Source organism: Etheostoma spectabile, chromosome 18 (genome assembly GCF_008692095.1).
Source record: "Etheostoma spectabile isolate EspeVRDwgs_2016 chromosome 18, UIUC_Espe_1.0, whole genome shotgun sequence".
Lineage (NCBI taxonomy): Eukaryota > Metazoa > Chordata > Actinopteri > Perciformes > Percidae > Etheostoma > Etheostoma spectabile.
The window spans coordinates 10,420,744-10,441,419 of record NC_045750.1 but is presented as its reverse complement, the minus strand read 5'-3'; the positions used below and the strand labels follow the sequence as shown (position 1 = coordinate 10,441,419).

Here is a 20,676-nt window from a genome sequence, read left to right as displayed (position 1 = left end):
TTACTTTTCTATCAAGCAGCAAAAAAAGGATTAACATCAACATCGTAACGTCCTGCGACGTGACTATCGCGCATGCGCACATCACGATGTTGATGCTGAAACACAAAATCGTCCAGCCTTAATATGAACATTAAATATGCAAATATTTGAATATTAAAAAAATAACAAATGGAATACGAATGGTTTTATAGGAAGACTGACCGCTCTAGTGTCCGATGTGCAATGTCAGAGCAAAATTCAACTTGACTTGACTTTTAACCCGTCTGATTTCACGTGCTGACCTCGCCCCAGTCACTATGGTGCGAAACGAGCAGTCAGCAGCCACCAGCCTCAAAGTGACTGAAATAACCAAAGGAAAAGGGAAGTTGTGATGTTACATTAGTTGGTCGGTCTGTTGCTAGCTTCACTGGTCACAAGATTGGGGTGAAAGAAAGAGCTTAACTGGCTGTAGCTCTGACACTGTGTCGTAACATAAAAAACAAATGATGTCTGTGTGTCTTGCGGTCTATGGAATTAAATCTATGAAAATAAATATTCTGTGCTGTTGCGTGTTGTATGACTGTGCTGCATTGTCCTCAGCATGTTGCATAATGATCAAGGTGTGGTCACAGTCTATATATTACACTGTGTGTGCGTGTGTGTGTTTCTATGACTGTTGCTATTTACTGAATTATATCCTTTACACTAGGGCTACAAAGTAACTTGTAATTAAACAAATAGTTTGACATTTTGAAAAATACTCTCAATGGCTTTCTTGTAGAGAATTAGTTGAGAAGATTGATACCACTCTCATATCTGTCTGTTTAATACAGAGCTGAAACCAGCAGCTGGTTAGCTTAGCTTTGCCTATACTGTAGACTGGAAACAACGAGCCTGGCTCTGCACATTGTAATAACATCTGTCAACCAGCATCTCTAAAAGTCACTAATTAACATGTTATTTCATGTTTGTTTAATCCATACAAAAACAAGAATTTCTGATTTTATGGAGGGGTTATGTGCCAGGCTCTTTGCCTGGCACCATCACGTTGATGACAAGACTGCAGGAAGTCACTGCTAAGAAATAGTCCGGTACACAACCTCCATCCAACCACAAACTTGTGTTTTTACACTTTTGTTTGTGTACAGATTAAACAACAAGATATGTTTTTTTTTGAGAATTTAAGAGATGCTGATAGGCGGATCTTGTTACTTTTGGACAGAGCTAGGCTAGCTGTTCCCACATTTCCAGTTTTATGCTGAGCTAAGCTAAGCTAAGGTCTTGCTGGTTCCAGCTCTATAACGAATGGAGTGAATGAGATTGTCTTCTCTCCTAACTCTCCGCATGAAAGCTAATGAGTATGTATTTCCAAAGATAATGTTTAACTATTCAAATAGCAGAAAGCAGAGACTAGAGTATATTCAATGAAGGTCCTCACAAATATAATAAAGCAGATGTGACTGTCTGCATTTTCAGGTATGGTGATGTGTCAAGTGATGACATCTTTGGACCAACCAGTATGGGACTACTTGATGGCACCAAAGTAGACTGTACGTTCCATCGTCTGCATGATCAGACTCTGAGCAAGCTTGTCGTGTATGTGTGTGTGTGTGTGTTTGTCTGTGTCTGTGTCTGTGTGTCGAGTGGTCTTTTTAGCTTAGTTTTCCCAGAGTGCCCTGGAGTAAAAAAGCCTGCTCTGCTGTCTGTCTGGTGCTCTCTTCCACAGTAAGTGGGTCAGTAGCTGGGTGAGTAAGAGGGTAAAGTCAGGTTAAGTTGTGTGGGTTTGTGCATGTGTGCATAGTTGTGGGTGGGTGGGGAAGAGTCGTCTACATCCGCCATATTAAGTTCAAAGCTAGGGCAGAGTGAGAAGAAGACAGAGACAGGAGAGACACGATTTAAAAAAGGAAACCGAGAAAGCCAGACAGGCAAGAATTACTTTGTGTGGGCAGGGCTACGTCTAAAATGCAATGAGTGCTACTGTACAAAATGCAAAGTTTGTGTAAAAGGCTGTGATGTGTAGATAGAGATACAGACAGATGTGGAAAGGGAGGGCTACAGAGAACACAAACTGCTGCTGGGTGCTTTTAATGTGAAGTATGCAGACAGACACGGCTGCAGAGGGAGTAGTAAAGTGAAGTGTACAAGACTTTATTTTGTCTGCTTTTCACAGTCTGCTTATCTGGGTTAGCCTACTATAGGCAACGCCTAGGGACCACCACTTACAGGGGGTGCTTGTATGTGTGTGTTTCTGTGTCTGCGTGGGAGCACTTAGGGGTAGAGTAAGCACTGTAGAAGAATTCGGGTTACCGTAAATTATTCACTGGTGTAGTCAAGCAAGTTTATCTTTGGAGAGCGCACACACTTTAAAAGCTAGAATAGGACATGTGGGGTAGCTGTGGCAGAATTGCTGTGTATTAATGGGTATACAGTGTCCACAAAGTCGCAACCAAGCAGATTAGATAACCAAACAATCCTCTTTCTAAGTCATTTGTGGTCCACAAGTCTGTGAGGATGCCCTGTGATCTAGTCTGATCGTCTGGATGAGGAGCCAGCAGCGGGGAAACTCACGGGCTAAACTGGGTAGCACAAAGGGTTTGAAAATGTAGAAAATCAAGCCAGCATCTATTTTCCTTATTTCATGCCACCCTTTATTAATGATACTATATTGTCTCTTTCCCTCTCTCCTTCATCTTTTCTCACATTCAAACAGAGAGAAAATAAATATAATGCGCTGCTATGTTCACCAGGAGTTTCAATAGTGTGTGTGTGTGTGTGTATGTGTGTGTGTGTGTGTGTGTGACTAACACACTGTACTATTGCACTGTTGAGTGCAACAGGGCACCCCATGTTAAATCCTTCCCTTCCCCCACCTACGCTCCTCTGCCCTCTTCCTTTTCTTCCTTGTCGTCTCTTCAACTCCCCTTCCTCTTTTAACCTCCTGCTTTATTCCCCCTTTCCTCTCTTGCCTCAAGTCTCTCTGGGTTTGAAATTTGGAACGAGGCCAATTAACACAGCCGGTTGAGGTGGTGGAGGAGGGGAACAGATAGAGAGTAAAGGCTCACATCGCTACACACTGACCTACATACACTTCCACCCAGCTGATTGAATCTTAAGTTAAGGCCTGCGGCCAATCACGAGTGGGGGTGGAGTGCCAGTCAGCCAATGGCATTGGCCGCTCTCCGCTGAGCTCTTGCACTGTCTCCATACAGTTTTCAGTAATCATACAGGGGCAGAGAAAATGAGAGAGAGAGAGAGAGAGAGAGAGAGAGAGAGAGAGAGAGAGAGAGAGATAGTCACAGAAAATGAGCAAAAGAAAGAGACAGAAGGGAGTGAGGCTGAGAGACAAAAAATAGAAAGGCAAAGCGTGGAGGCAAAATGTGGCTCAGACACAAATGTTTTTTCCTTCCTTGTTTGCTCTCGGCCTCAGTGTCTTATGGCACTACAACTACAGACGGATGAAGGCTAATACTGGCTAATGTTAAAGAGTGGATTAGTGCTCCATATTTGTCCTCGCTCCTTTCCCTGCCCAAGGCCCAGTCTAGTCTTCTGAGCCTGAGAAGTATGTGCCCCACCTTCTCGCTCTCTATTTATCTCTTTCAGAACAATGACCAGGGTCAGTCGAGGGTTATCTGACCCGTGTTCAACTCTTCTTTTGTCAATTCAAACCAAGCTAGTTAACACAGGTTGATCCCTGGTCATGACAGAGACGACCTGGGTCACAACCTGGGACAATGCATACCAATTACTCACATGCTGGAAAGGGGTGGGGTGGGGAGGGGGGGGGTTTACACTTCTTATATTCAGTAAACTGCTAATGTTGCATATTCCTCTCCAGCTGTACACCACCAGAACTATATATTATAATTACATTTTTTTTTTTTTTTTACTGCTGGACTGTGGTTGTAATATTTAGACAGCATCATCAAAATTATACAGGAAAAAAAAATCATGCAATTTTATGTAAAAGTTGTTATGACCTGAGCTGGAGAGTTGGTCCAGATTATCGAGAGCAGTGTGTCTGAAAATACTGTTGCACAGATTATAGTACTGCCAGTCCACCCGCCCAACACCACTCCATTTTTAGTTGTGGTCCTGAACTTCAATTTGTTTGTGACCCGTTTCAGCGAATCCCTCTCTCATTCAGTAAAGTTAGCCTTGTTATGCTTGCCTTACTGTCCCAGTCATCTACTACTTATTTTTTTCCTCACTATGGACAGCCATGAGCTGCCGCACCTCAAAGTCTTGCCACATATCCATGTTTTTCAAATTGTCAATCATTCCTCTCCGATGTAGCTGAAAACATTCCTGCTGTCAGTACACCGTTTGTTTGTAAGCTACGGCGTCCTGCGACAATTGCGTCACGACTGTGCACCCCCATTTGTAACTGACAAATAATCATCAACATTTACATCATAGAGGGCCTGTTCACACCTGGCACAAACATGTGTCTTGGGTAATTCGTGTACAGGTGTCAATGCACGACTGGGCCACATTCTTTTAGCAGTGTGTGTTTGAATGTGTCCTGGGCCACATTGAAGGACTGCCTACTAAAATGACATTGTCTGCAAAAGCGTACTCAAATCACGTGAGATGGCTTTTTGCCACAATGTCCAAAATCCCATATATATATATATATATATATAGATATATATATATATAAATAAATTTCTTCTTCCCGCTGGTTAAAAACATCCGATCACAAGTGGTCACTCAAGACTCACGTGGAGATGCATTCTAATGCCAGGTGTTAACTGACTTGCATGAAAGTCAGTTCAAAGCTGTAATTAAACTTTAAATATGCTGAATTCCTCAACAGTCAACTGTTTAAGGGCTTTGTGGTTTTTATTCAGCACCATTGAAACAACTTGTTGTGCTGTCCATGTTTAGCAGTTATACACCTTGTGACTAATCATACATTAGCTGCTAAACCTCATGACTCCATGATATATACAGTATATATAAGAGCTGTTACTGCATTAGATATTTTTATTATCTGTACTTATTAATCTTGAAAAAATACAATGAAACCACACATGTAGGTGGACTTTGTGCCAAATAAAACTACCAATAAAATTTTACAAGATTTACGGTAGATGTCTGTGACTGAGAGTGACGAGAGAAACACTGAGCTCATCTAAACACAGCCTGAAGACAGAGGTACTGAGAGAACTCTTGTCCAAACACACACAGACCCCAAACTACACACAATGTGAACATTCTACATGTGCACGACTCTTATACACAAACACACACCTTTGACAGCATAATGCCACCACAGAGAGGATGAGGGCATCCCTGGCAACAAGCACAATGGAAAGTTCAACCTGCATGCAACTAACTGCAGGCACTAAGAGAAAACCTTACATAAGCATTTTTATTTTAATTCTAATACAGATAATGCATTTCTATTCTTTTTGTTTCTATGTGCCATCATATTGCTGTGGTGGTAACAAACGGAAAGGAGGAAAAGAGTCTCAAAAGCGAGACAATAAAAAAGCCAAGAAAGGCAAACTGAAGAAAAAAGAGGGGGCAGCGGGGAGGTGCAGCCTGAGGCACACTAACCCATATTTAAAGAGATGGAGGCTTGAACAGCTCCCACAACAGAGCCAACACTCTGGAAATGATGGATTATAGGAAGTAGAGGGAAGACAAAAAGCTATAATATGGTACCCGGGGTCAAGATGGGATTTGAATCATTGGGTGTGCAGAGACAAACACATTTAAACATGCACGCTCATGCTCGCACTAAGTTAAACCACATATGAGTTTACATATATACATACTGTACATATCTTCACATTTTCAAAACTCTCTCTCTCTCTCTCACACACACACACACACACGCACACGCACACGCTTCATTAATCAGACTAAAAGCCTTTCAACCACACAGTGATGTCACTGCACAATGATAATCCATCCCCAAGGATACAGTGGTCAGCACAGGGGTCTGGCTTACACTGGTGGTCCATACATGGTGTGTGTGTGTGTGTGTGTGTGTCCCTTTTCAGTGGACAGCTGAGCCTATCACGGGTGATGGGTCTTCATGAATAATGCACGCATTTACTCAAGTGCTCATATGGAAATGGATTCCTGACCAATATTGACCCGTCTATTTGAAACAAAAAAACGAACAGCACTTAACCCGCTAAGGCCTCTCCAGAGTGAGGTGTCCAGGATAATTAGACTGTACTGTGAAAGTGAGAGGGGTGGAGGGCTGCTCTGACCCTCCAGTCTGAATATGGCACCATTACAGAGCGCTCTTACAGTGATACAAGGATGTGGGGCCTTACTGAGGCATGTTATAGTGTTCAGTGTCTTACTTCTTTATGTGGCAGACCTTTTGCCCTGCCTTCAGGTGTCGGCAGTTGAAACTGCTATAAACACTGGGTCGGACACTTGTTTTACAAACTAGTAATTTCCCAGGATACCCAGGCCTTAAAGAAACTAGAGAACTTTTCCCGCTTCTGTCCCACTACAGTTTGGAAGCGGCATTATGTCTCATTCAAACTACATATCTGTTACCCGATCTGGCAAACTTGCATGGTGCGGTTATTGCCGGTAGAGAACCGCAAAGTGAATGCAGAAGTGCCGTTCACCCTGTTATGAGTTGATGAGCTACTGAAACGATTTTGGAAACATTATTTTAAGTTACAAAAAGTTCTCGGTGTTGCTTTAACAGTTGATGCTAAGAATGTAATGGGGCAAAAATAATGCATTCTGCATATCAGAGTGGTAGCTGCTGACAATGCACTTGAGTAAATCATCAAAGCCAATATAATGACTAATATCAGCTTAGCCTTATTGCAGATATTTCTACTTCTGTTTGAGTTGATTATTTCATAAATTTCCCATGATGCATTTGGACAATTGAAAAAAACAGTGTGTCTGAACTTTCCGCTGCAGGTGTAGTTAGTGATAGTGATAAACAAAAAGAGTTGAGAGAAGGTGACCTTTGCTCAAAATGCATGATGGCTTTTGGTTGCTCTATTTTTGTTGTTCTATTAAGCTGTCTAAAATGATCTCCTTCTGTATGCTTGTTCTCAAGATTATGAAGCACTGATGCTTCAAAAAACACCACTAAAAGACAAAATGCTCTCAGAGATGTAAGTTATAGCCATGATAGATGTTTTTTAAAACTGAGTTAAAGGGAAGATTTCTTTTATCCCTTTGATTATTCCAAGCTACAGTCACATGTATGTGTAGTCTTTTACATAGATAGAAACAGTGTAATACGGAGGGACTCCACATTCTGCCTGCTTGCTTAACTATCCAGCATGATCACATAAGCTCCAACACTGTATGTACCCGTCCCCCCACCACCAATATGATGAGGGAATGACAGAAGAACTGTAGAGATAGAAAAGAGAACTCTTTGCTTTGAGAGCTCACACATCACGGTGACCCGAAGGCTTCTTCCAGAAAGGAAAGGTGGACAGAAAGTTGATTGTGCAGGGAAAGTGAGGATCTCTCTGGGGGAAAATGTACAACAACAGCTGAAGCCAGGGCTTTCCCCTGCATTAGCCCAGCCCCTATGTGTATAGTAAAACACACACATACACATGTATATATATATATATATATATATATATATAAAGCCTTTATTCCTATCTACACTACACACCAGGGCCCCTCTATATTCATGCCTGGAGCAGAGGATGAAACTAAGAAACGTGCAGAGTGTCTCCATGGCTGTGTGCTTTAATGTGTAATACTAGTTTATTGTGTGTAAATGCATGTTACATACAGTATGTATACCGTTTCATCCTTTCTTCCCCCAAAATGTGCATGTGTGTATTGAGTATTCTGTTCTGGCCGTGGAGCCATTTTGAGACCCTCCAAGTCCTAAGGTCAGTGTATCCGGGTATCGGTTACTCTCCTCAGCAGAACAGAGGGACTAAATGATTGATGGACAGATGGCTAGCTGGTTGGGATGAAGGTCGCTGTGGGAACAGAGGGATGAGCTACAAGTTGAGAGGAATCACAAATGCATGCACCAATAATGACTACAAACACACCGCACACAGGGCTAAGGGAGAGCGTCTAAAACAGAGAGGAAGGCTCTGTGTCTGGGTAGAGCTGTGCCAATGTGCCATTTGGACCGATTTCATGCCCCCATAGCAATAAAACAGACTCTCTCTCTCTCACACACACACCACACACACACACCCACACAACACACAACACACACACACACACACACACACACAAACACACACACACACACACACACACCAACACACACACACAACACACACACACACACACACACACCACACACACACACACACACACACACACACACACACTTGGCATGTTTGTTATCGCAAGAACAATGACCTGTGGATTGTTTGTCTAAGCAAAGTGTTAATATTACATCTCAGTTAATTGCTGTGGTGTAAGGACAGGGATTTTTAGTTTTTTAGTTAGGTACTTGGAGGAATGGCGCAGTAATAACAGAGTCACACTTTTTTCTTTTGTTTACAGTAAATAAATAAATAATGAACAAATACAAATCAAGTCAAGTTCATAAAGTAACTTTCTTTGTATTCATTTCATTCCCAATCAGGATACACTGGTAAGAATTGCTTTACATTTTTAATATGTACTTAAAAACAATTTTGAAATGCAAAATAGAATTTTAATCATGTGATAAAACATGTGATTAATCGCGATTAGGAAAGAATTAATCGTTTGACAACCCTAATAAATACACACTACACTTGCCATTGTGTATGAATTGTGCTAGGCCTCAGTTCTGTGCCCTTCTCCGGATGCAGTGTTCACTGCATGAGTAATTGAACTCCATGCATCGGTTTTATCTGCTGCTTTTGTATCCACTGCTGACGCTACTAAATATAATGTCTTGTTTTTCACTAACTTCTTGCAACAATAAGAATTACTAAAGTTTTTCTTTCTTTTGGAGTCAAGGCCTTCACCGTCTTTGACATTTCTCTAAGTGTGCACACGGCCCGGCAACCCCATGCCATTGTATGGGAATTAATGGGACATTTACCTATGCTAATTAAATGCAATGGGCACAAGCTTTACATTTACGAAGACATTGGGATTCGTCATTTTAAGAACACACCTGTGAACAATTCTGCGGTTTAAGAACACGTCATGAATCAGATGTAGACTTTTCTTAGGAACTTTCTTAAAAACAAATTTAAGAAAAAACTTAGGAAGATATTGGTGAATGAGACCCAGTGTTATTGGGTAAATAGTGCACAGTCAGCTCAACATGAAAAGTCTTAAGTAATTACTTTTGAGAAAGTGGTTTATGCCTTTTTAACCTCTGCCCAGAAAAGCATGCATGAGTTCTCTAATTACACTGTGTCCCATTTGCAAATGCAAAATCACTCTTTCATATGTTGGTTACTCATGTTGAATTTCAACAGAGCAGAATATGTGGGAGAAGGTGGAAGAGGTGCATTGCTTCCAGCTCACCGGCTGCCAAAATTCAAACTGGGACTATAGGTTTGTGGGTGAGAGGTCCCACAGAAACCGTTTCTCTCTCGATTACTGGGCCAGCATTCAAATTCTGACCTTTCCCTTTGTCAGCTTAAGGTAGATATGTGGCTGCCCAAGACATCAGAGTCAGAGCTTTCACTAACTCCACAGTCTCAACCTCAGATTCATGTGCAAGATTCTTCTGTCATCTCTTCATCTCTAGGGTTTTCCCAATAAAACAAACTTGTCCAAAAAGGACTTGGCTAAAGGTCAAGTTAGTTTGTGCACTGTCAGCAAACACATAGTGGCATGCTTTAAGATTGACCTGTATCTGCAAGTATATCTACAGCGTCTCTTATAAAACTCAGGTGTGCAAACACAAAGATTTACCAAGGCCTCATAAACAATAACAGATAAGAAGAGGGGAAGGGAGGAATTAAAAAGGAAAGAGGCCCAGCTCCTCAGATCAACAGGGACTTCCTAATGTGGGTTGTGACCTGGCCAAAATGACAAGAGACAGAAAATATGGAAGTTCTTCTACTGATCCTCTCATAAGTTAAGAACCAAATCTGTGAAATAAGGTGACTTCCATCTAGTATCTACAGATCTAAGGGATGTCTCAAAGCATCAGCTAGTTCTCTAGACTTAGATCACAAGGATCACAAGCGGACAGTGCAAAAGTGTAAACAACCACCGAGACGCATTGTTATCTGATCATTTAAACCATTTTTGTTCTGTGGCACATTTGACCACATATCTTCTGTAGAGTAAACACAAATGCATCCTGATGCACCCCTAACAAGGATGTGACAGGAAAATATGTCATCAATGCAGGACATTGTGGTTGTTTTGGCGACAGCGTGCCAACCCTCTATAACTTGCCCATTTTATAAGGAGTTGGACGAAGTGTTGCGTCACCGTCCGTGGTTTTACCCTATGGACGGATATGTTGGATTTTGCTGACAGCAATATCTCCAGCACTACCGACACAAACACCAACATGACCGGCGAGAGTGTGGACGTAATGATGGAAAAGGATGTTGGTAGTTACGCAAGTGGTCAGCTGGAGACAGGTCCACAGGTGCTTGTGGCTCTGTGAGGCTGTTCTTACAGTTTTTCTCAATCGCTTTTGCACAATCGTCCAATGACTATTAAAAGTGCTCTAAGCAATGTCACGTGTTTTTTAGACTACAACATTTTTTGTCACATAGAGCAAACCTCTCCACACTATCTGCTAGCTGCCTGTCCCCTTAAAACACTATAAAAAAAGTGGTCTTTGTAGACAGCCCAGGCTCCACGAAAGCCCAAAAAATTAAACTGTGCCAACCTGCACCACCAAACATAAGCAGTGTTCCAGCCAATAACCGACAAGAAGGATTTGGGGGTGGGGTTTGGGGGGTTAGAGCGCGGAAAGGAGGGGGAGTGTTTTGTTTGACAATACTTCGAACGTCAGCAAGACGTGAGATCACCCAACATTGCTTAGATTTTTTAAATCTTCGTCAAACTATATGACTATTGATATGAACATTAGGTCCGTTGTTCACATGACTGTAGTCATTTGTCATTGCTTTGGCACAAAATGCACTGAGTAAGCCTTGCAAATCAAATTATTTTTTCATTCATTTGCTATTGAATGATATTACTCTCAAATGCAACTATACATGTTTGTTGTTTAAATCCCTACATGCAAAACAGAGCACCCAGCAATCACAATAACCTGTCACATATGTATTAGGTATTTAAAAGATATGTTTGTTTTTTTTTTTTTTAAGTTTTCAGATAAATTGACTTAGGCTTTATGGGAAACCACACAATTTCCTGAAAGGTAGCAGACAGACAGGTGACAAGTGAGGATATCCCAGCTGATTTTTAGTAGGGGGTGGCAGCGTCATGCAAAAGGTTTTTTCCTTGTTACTTTGCAAGGGAGGATATCTGGTGTGCAATTGGACAATGATACAGAGTGGGTAACCATCACACGTTTAGAGTACAGTGTCGGGAACCTTTTGTTTTGATGGCAATGATTTATTCATTGATGGATACATTTATATTTCAAACAGGATTCATTTTTTTTGATTAAGTAATCACCTTTTGCAGGTCACAGAGTGATGTGCTCAATATACTACGTGGTGTGAAGATTGTACTTGAGAAAAACTTTAAACTGAAAGCCAATGCTAAAATTTCGACCTTATGATGGTTCTAGATGAAACATAAATTACTTACCAAAGTTATTATAATTCATGCTGTAGGGAACATGAATGTAGTACCAAATTTCATGGCAATCCATCCAATAGTTGTTGAGACGTTTTACTCAAAACCACAATGTCAACATCATGGTAACACTAGAGTAAAAGTCACCAAAATCATTAGGATTGATCTGAAAAATCTGAAAAGTGTATCACATGACCAAACCAAAAGATGAGAGATGAGTGCATGCAATAGATCTCAGATCCTGTTTTCAACTTGCAGTTCCCAGAGCAGATGGTTTCCAGCTTTTAAAGAGTGATTTGAGAAAGACAAATAGTCTAATTGAAATTCAACCCCTCGCATGTTTTCACTGTACCCTCGTAGTTAGCCTTGATACATGTGGAAATCATAAATACACACACACACACACACACAAACACACAGTATTTTGTGGAGATAAATCACCATAGGGAAATTATGGGAACTCTTATCAGATGCCCAGAAGGAACTAGAAAACAGAATTCCTTAGTTTTAATGATGCATGGAGGATGTGGAACATTGGAGCCCAGCATGTGTACAGCAACACATCTCGAGCTGTGTAATTCCTACCAGAAACTGACACGCTTTGTATGTGGGACTCTGACCTATAGGATTTCATAGAGACAGAGAATCCTGTGTGTCCAGATAGAAAGCCTGTGGGTTGAACAGGTGGCTGACAGGCTGGCGCTCTCAATCTTTGATTATCAAATCTGGGAGTGTCATCTCTGTGGTTGAAGAGCTTCTACCTGTAACTCTGGACTCTAAAGAGTATGTAAAAAAAGAAGAAAGAAAAAACTACTATAGGAATCAGGTTAAAACCATGAACAGGAAACTTTTTATAAGTAATAAGTAAGTAATTTGATGGTTCTAGCCTCTGAACTGTCTTGTATAGGGTTGGATACCGAAACCCGGTTCTATGGAACCGGTTCCTACGCAACCAAGAGGAATCGGACTGGATTAGAACGCAAATTTTGGTTCCTCATTTTGGTTCCACTTAATGTGTCGACTGAAATGTTGTCCCTCTGTCGCTCCAAAACAGGCGTAAAAATATCATACTTTCTCTGTAGTCTACCATTACTGTACTACTGTAAATGTAGACTACTTTTAAAATGCCATATTTTCCTACTGGGCTCTGGTTAGCATACCAACTCAACATTTATTTTGTTGTTACTTGTTAATAGCGTAACTGTAGTTGTGTGTTAGGGGACTTAGGTTTGCTTATTCAGTACTTTAAAACTATAAATATAATGTTCTATTTAAATTTTCAATTAAAATAAACTATAAAAGAGACTTTCTTTGATGTCAATTTTTTAGTTTTTCAAAAATCGGTTTAGGAATGGGAATTGTTTTAAAAATACCGCGTTTGGCATTGGAATCGTAAAAATCCAAACGATACCCAACCGTTGTCCTCTGTGATAGCGAAAGTCTTAAGATTTCGTTGAGAACATTGAACATAGAACATTGTTCTTTGAACAAAAACATTTTTTTTCATTTACTGTTTTGATATTTTTTGATTCCAGATTGTCAAATGTTAGGATGTGCTGCTTGTCTCTGCTTTCTTGTATAATTGGAAACTGAATATTTTTGGGTTTTGGATCGTTGGTCGGACAAAACAAGACATTTGATGAGGTCCCCTTGGACTGTGGGAAACTGAGAAATAAAACACCGAAAAATGTCCATCTCAGTTGTCCACAGTATTAAGCATTTATTCAAACCAGGCCGCTTTGAAGGACTATGCCTACACGGTGCAGCCGCTATACCATGTGAACTAGATTTCGCCCCCTTTATCTCTATTTTGAATAAGCCAAAAAAGCCAAAATGCCGAAAAAAGCCTTTATGATTTACATTTCCTCCATTATATGTCAGTAGCACATCACTTTCCCCCCCCGCCCCCCACCTCTCTTCTCCTTCTTCTGCCTCCCTCCTCTGACACAGAAAGCTTTATTGTAGTCAATTAAATGTTAATCAGGAACAATAGCTCAGCCTGTCCTTTGCAGAGTTGCCAGATAGGTGGAGTGGTGTAATTGAATGAGACAGGCTCAGAAGAAAACAAATTAAAGTTTAAAAGCCAAGAGTCGTACTGGTGAGCCAAATTCAGAGATGATCTTGTCAAATTTGCCATGTGCTGTTGACTGTTGAGTTTGGATAATGACAGAGGACAGAGAGGGATCTCAGATCTTCACCAGCTTCTGCATCCACCAAAATAAACACCTTTATAATATATATAATTCCTGCCTCAGAAAATACACATACTATTGATGACTTGTGAAAAACATTGTGTGTGTGTGTGTGTATGGTATGGTGGTGCAGAGTTGATTACAGAGGAGGAGGTGGCCGTGAGGCAAGGGGCCCACTTCAGCAATGTGGTTATCTAAGAAACTGAGTAGCAAGGCCAGAATTGTTCTGGGCAGTCTGGTTGTATGTGTGTGCCTAAGTGTGTGTGTGTGTGTGTGTGTGTGTGTGTGTGTGAGTGTTTGTGTAAGGAAAGGGGGAAGAAGAGTGCAGTGGGTCGCTCCGTTACAGCTGTCACACCAAACTGTGAGTCCCCCCCCCTTATCAGTTGCTATGGAGACAAAAAGGTAACAAACCCCCCTTGCCCTATCAACCCAGTTTACATGCCTTAATGCCCCACACACACACAAACACACACACACACACACACACACACACACACACACACACACACACACACACACACACACACACACACACACACACCACACACACACACACACACACACACACACACACACACACACACACACACACACACACAGAGCTTCTTGGACGGGACCAATAACTTCCCAGAGTCTCGGCTGGTTGCTGGGCGACATACCTGTACACCATACCTTTACCTTCTGTATAAACACAGCTTGTTGGTTTTACACTTCAGTTTTGGGATGGATTAAACAAATAAGATATAACTCTGGAGGGGTTGATAGGGGGATTTTGTTATCTTTGACCAGAGCTAAGCTAACTGTTTCCCTGTTTCCAGTCTTCATACTAAGTTTAGCTAACCTGTTGCTGGCTACAACCACATAGTTATGTCACATGTGAGATTTGTATTGATCTGCTCATCAAATTCTTTGCAGGAAAACACATAAGCATGTTTCCCAAAATGTCAAACAATTCTTTGACAAATCTACACATTTATTGTGTAAGAAAGTCCCTGGAGCCCAGGGCCACGTGAGCACTGATGGTACAACACACTATAGACAGAATGCTGGTAATTCTTCAGTCTTTTTACTGTTAAAGCTGCTCCTAAATCATAAAATAATTTACATATAGTAGTGCTAGAGATCAGTAGATCAGTGACCTCGGTATAACTTTAACGCAAGATAGTTTGCCTCCAATCTTTGGTAACCAGCAACCCTGAAACCACAGAGCCTCCCACTTTGACCCCATCCTAGATGCTTTCTTTATTTTTCTAGTGGCAGACAGACCGTATGTCTTGGAGCGACATGTCAACAATATCATTTTCCAGTCAGACTGGTATTTCTGTAGTCTCCCTATTACTTAAACTTTCTTGTTCTTGTAATTTATCAAACCGACTAGAGAAAATTGTTTACTTTGCTTGATCTTTCTCTAGTGAGGTCAAAGGTCAAGGTCAACTACAGAAGAACATGCCTGGAGCCGGGATGATTAGCCCTGGTGCTCCAGGTAAAGACTAATTCTAACTACCAGACAAACCACCATAGTCCTCTGCTCTCCCGTACTGAGCTGGTATGTTATGGGTTTGTCCTTGATGTTAAAAAGAGAATTCTACTTCCTATACATTTTCTTTTTTGTTTTGTGTTTCTAGGGAAATACGATGCATTTCTTGCCTACCTACCAGTATTTCCATCCACCAGCTTTTAGGGAATTCTTGCAAATTCAGCAGTGTGCTTTGACGCGGTTATCTGGCTCGAACACTAGTTTCATGCAGCACCAGTTGGAAAAGATGAGTGTAATCTCATGTTGTGTAAACTACTAGCAATTGTTTTGCAGTGTGAGGGTGCTTTGAGGGTCAGAAATGTTGGTGATTTCACAGGCTCTGAAAAAATACTGAAACATGATAGTTCTGTTCTAGCTTTGTACAGTAATGAAGTTAAAGTCTATCTTCTGGGAAAATTCCACCTATCATTTTTTTTCTCATGTGGGCTGCAGAAAATTACAGCTTCGGCATAAGAAATCACTAATGAACTGAATATTACAAAATGTGATATTATTTCTGCAGAATTTTGCTTACTGGATTTGAAATGAAGCACAATAACTATTATATATAAAGCTACAGCCTGCAGCCAGTTAGCTTAGCATAATATTGCATATAACTATCCTAAATCTATCCAAACGTAACAAAATCGTCATGTGCTTTTATGAGGGCATTTACTGTACCTTTGAACAGACCTGTTTCCCAGTCTTGTGTCTGCTAAGCTACCCCTCCTAGGCTATCACTTCATATTGACCATAATGACAATGAGATTGGTATCTTCTCATCTAACTGCAAGACAACAGAAAAGCACATTTCTCAATGTTTCAAACTGTTCATTTAAGTTACTGTATATCTTTCAAAGGCATAAACGTACTGTTCATGAGGCAAAATCTCAGTTTAAATCTAGATTAGCCCCCAAGATCAGTGTCTTATCAGTGTGTGAGACATAATTGTTTAAATTTTAAAATGCTTATAAAGACAGGGCATGAGCAGGCAGCTGGTTTCTCTTTTGCTGTGTGCGTGTGTCTGTCACACTCAGATACACAACATATAAATCCTGTGACCCGTCTGGTCTTAACTATCATCATCATGTACAGTAGAGCAATTGCAAGTTATTTCTAAGATCTGTCTCAAACTGGGATTTCTGCAAACAACTCAGGCCAGCTGGACCACATAAAGGTTTTAAGACCATTGATTTCTTTTACATTATGCATATTTCACAATCACAAAACAACAACAGCTTGGCCATAATGTGTCAATGCTGCAGTGTTGCCATGATGGCCACAAAAAGACAAGGAGTCAAGGGAGTATGGAGTGTAACAAGAGCAGAGGCCCAAGATTTATCTCCATTAATTAGAGCCCACAACTGATTTCAAGAGTTGTGCTTCAGAGGAGCATGAGCAAGCTACAGATGGATGGCTACTTTTTTGCTCACCACAGAGTTTTACATCCAGACAAATGAGGAAGCTGGCAGGAAAATAATGAGGGATGGTTTGAGAGAGAGGGAGCGATGGGAAGAGAGGGGAGTGAAAAAGAGGAGTTAGTAATGTAAGAGAGACAGAAACAGTATAAGAGGGTTAGCCTTTAGCCAAGAACTGGCTCTTTAAAATTAATACTGTGATCTGAATTCATCCCGAGCGCATTGAATAATTGAGAAGTGTCTTTGAGGAGAACAGATCGTGCGGAGGGAGTGTGACATGGTTGGCATGGTGATTACGAAGGAAATGCTTGGAAAACTAATGAGGGAGACAAAAATCTGCTTTTCTTACTTGTAGCTACAAATGCACAAACACACAGGAGACTTCAAAACAGATTAGACATCTAGATCATTGTATATCTGCACGTTCCAATGCCTGGACTTATTATAACAGAAAATTTTACAAATGATGTGTCCACTTCACACATAAACAGATGGACAGACAGTAGGAAAGTGAAAAAGAGAGAAAGATGATAAAGGGGTATAAAGAAAAAATAGACTGTGCTGACACTGTTTTCGTCTTCAGACAGAGCAGGTTAGCTAGTCCCCCCTATTTTCAGTCTTTGTGCTAAGCTAAGCTAACTGGCTGCTGGCTAAAGCTTCATAGTTAACGTACAGACATGAGAGTTGTAATGATCTAATGCTGATCACTAATGCTCTTGCGGCTGAATGATAGCAAATCTCTGTAGCCAGGTTCATAAAATCACAGGGAAAGCCTTCAAAGAAGAGAGGAGGCTGTTTTAGCTAACATAACAATCTAAAATGTTTCAGAATAAAATGCTCAACAATTACATACAGGTGTAATGTTCAGGTGTCCACACACTTTTGGCCATATGAGCCAATTGTCAGATTTAAAATCTTGATACAGAGAAACTGCTCAGGCATCTAAAGAAAAATGTGTTCATTGATTGGAAATGAAACTAGAACAGAGCCTGGGGGTTTGCCTCCACACAGAGGCTGACTGCTCAGGGTGACACTATTCAGACTTGGAGGGGTGTCTGGAGCTTGTGTGTTCCCATAACCCATCGCCCTTTTAGCCTCACACACCCACAAACCCCTCCATTGGGAATCGCAGCCAGAGGGCAGTTGTAATACACCAATTTAGAGCAAAGCTTGTTAATTTACTCCCTCAGCTCCCCCTACCTTCTCTCCCTTCTCCTCCTTCTACTGTCTTCAACCCTTCACCCCCAACCCCCTTCAACTCCCCTTTTTATTGCCTTTTTGCTTCAGTTCCTCCAGCTTGGTAGTGCCAGCTCCATCTGAGGAGCCTCCTGATTGTGTTCTGAGTACCTGAGTGCACACACAAATTCATGCAAACAGCCTATCTTTTTTTTGGAATTTTCTTCAGTATTGTAAGAATTTCCTTTATGGCCATTCATCTCGTGTAAACCAAAGGTAATGATTCCAAGTTTAAATTTCAGCCACCAGTAGCCATGTCTTGCAGTGATATTCATAACTGACAGCAGGATCTTATCACACATAAAGCTCACCCCACTTATCATTGATGGACAGCCGATGAAAGCATGAATGTTTTTTTGTTATTTCACACAGCCCCTTCTCTTTCGTCAACACTGTCCTGCTGTGATTGGAAGAATAAATTATTTCAGCCTAAAAGAATCAACACTTTCACAATGCTAGGCCATTAAAATGATAATCAACATGCCCAGCGGTCTTATGAGGGCCTGCTTTCTATATGCCTCTCTAGACAAAGTAAGATGGTGGAATGTGCGTAGAGTAGTACCGTGCCTCTGTGTTTGTATCTGTGTGTGTGATGGTTGTGACATGGAGGAACCTCTGCCTCTTGGTCTCTTTGTAAAGCGGTAGATCAAATAAGAAAAGATGTGTTTAAGACTTGTGGTCATGTCTCACTGGTTCATGGGTTGAGCTGCAAATGAAGTACCTGCAAATAGCCATCAATTAAACAAGGACATAATGACTAATGACTAATGTGCATGTTAAACAACAACTTCCTGTTGACAATCAAGACTCGTTGCAACACGAAGTAATCTCATGAATGAATTCTAATGAGTTAAGCTAATTTCAGACCCACATATAAATTAAGACCTGCAGCAGAGGCTCACTGTCATGTACCCTGGTGATAAGCCTGAACATGACCGGCGAATAGACTATATATGTCTAAGCATGTCTGTCTGTGCGGGAATGTGTACCAGGTTCAACAATTTTAAGGATCACCTTTAATTGGAGGTAGAAAGAACTGTATGTACTGTGAATGTGAGTCAGGCCATTAACACATCATAACTTTAAATGAGAATATCAGACGTGTGTGTTTGCTTGTGTGGAGTGTCATTGTGACATAACCAGGTCTGGGCCTGTAAAGGGCAGCTGCTGGGAACAGGGAGCTGGTTACAGTCGGGTTAAATAACACTAGAGCCCAAGGTTCAGTACAGCCAGGGCCACACACATACACACATACACACACACACACACACACACACACACAGAGTGTTATAGGTGTTTACAGGTGCTATTTTCAGATGCCCGTCACTACCCTGCCCTACCAAAGCTTATCTTTCATTTTAGCAGCTCTGGTCTTGGACCTGGCCATCTAGGACAGATCTCCTGCTGGAAAACTACACACATCCACAACACAGGCTGTGTTGTTACAATGTGTGGTATTTTAAAAAAAATAGAAAGAAAAAAAAAATAGCCACCAAAACACTTAAGTTGACATACTCTTAACAGATTATGAATCTGTGTAGAGCTGCAAAGATTAATCGATTAGTTGTAAACTATTCATTTCATCGCCAACTATTTTGATAATTAATCGGTTTCAAAAGCTGATTCCATCTTCTTAAATGTGAATATTTTCTGATTTCTTTACTCCTATGACAATAAACCAAACATCTTTGAGTTGTGAACAAAACAGGACATTTAAGGACGTCATCTTGGGCTTTAGAAAACACCCTCAACATTTTTTCACCAGTTTCTGACATTTTATAGACCAAACAACTAATCGATTAATCAAGATCATAATCTACTGATTATTTTGACAATGAAAATAATCATTAGTTGCAGCCCTAAACTTGAGCCGACATTGGATGATTGTTGACAGCATGTTTAATACTTAGCCTTTAAAAAACATTTTTTAAGAAAGTAAAATCAAGGTTAAACTATTTTTGACATAATGTACACTGAGGTCTTCATTGTGTAAGAACAAGTAAGTGACCGAACATTCTGTTACTATTAAAAGATTGTTCAGTGGCTTCTCTTGGTTAAAGACAATCTCCGGTGATAAAAGATGTTCTAGTGCTTGGCTGTCTTAACCTAATTTTACCAAGGCTAATGGTTAACTGACAAATATATGAAATAGAATGACGTAAGCGGGAACCTGGGAGAGAAACCCAGTGGGGTTACTAGGATTTGCTCAGCAAATCTCCTCAATAAAAAGGTGCCCTGGCTGCATGAAACTGCAGGTGTTCAAACCCGGCTCTGTGTGGAGGTGAAACCAAAGAGTCTCAGAGTGAAATGGAGAGGGAAGGGGCTCGGGAAAAGGGCCTGTACCGAGGTAGGCTTCTGAACACCTGGCTCTGCGGGCTGTCTTTGGTTTCAGTTTTTTACTAAAACCTAAGTGCAGCTTGTGACATGCTCAGGCCTTAATGCTTAGGAACATGCTTGTCAGTTCTGAGCTCCCAAAATGTATCATCCGGAAGAAAAGTCTTCGTAAATATGCTTTATCTAAACTGCTCTCAGAGGCGGCTGTGGCTCAGGTGGTAGAGTGGTCGCCTACCAATTGGAAAGTTGGTGGTTTGATCCTTGGCCTTGCAGTCCTATGTCGAAGTGTCGAATTGCTCCCATCGCAGTGTAAATGTGTGTTTATCTGATGAGCAGGTGG

At 41.0% G+C, this 20,676-nt stretch overlaps 1 protein-coding gene and 1 long non-coding RNA gene across 2 annotated transcripts in view; one reads left to right on the top strand and one right to left on the bottom strand.

Moving 5' to 3' along the window:
• Positions 1 to 20,676, bottom strand: part of foxo3b (forkhead box O3b) — a 50,832-nt gene that overhangs the window by 27,163 nt on the left and 2,993 nt on the right. The gene's annotated exons all lie outside the window — the stretch shown is intronic.
• On the top strand, positions 8,919 to 16,539 carry LOC116706270 (uncharacterized). Its single transcript, XR_004336191.1, has 3 exons — positions 8,919 to 9,188; positions 11,855 to 11,858; positions 16,526 to 16,539. It is a non-coding gene; the product is annotated as an uncharacterized LOC116706270 (long non-coding RNA).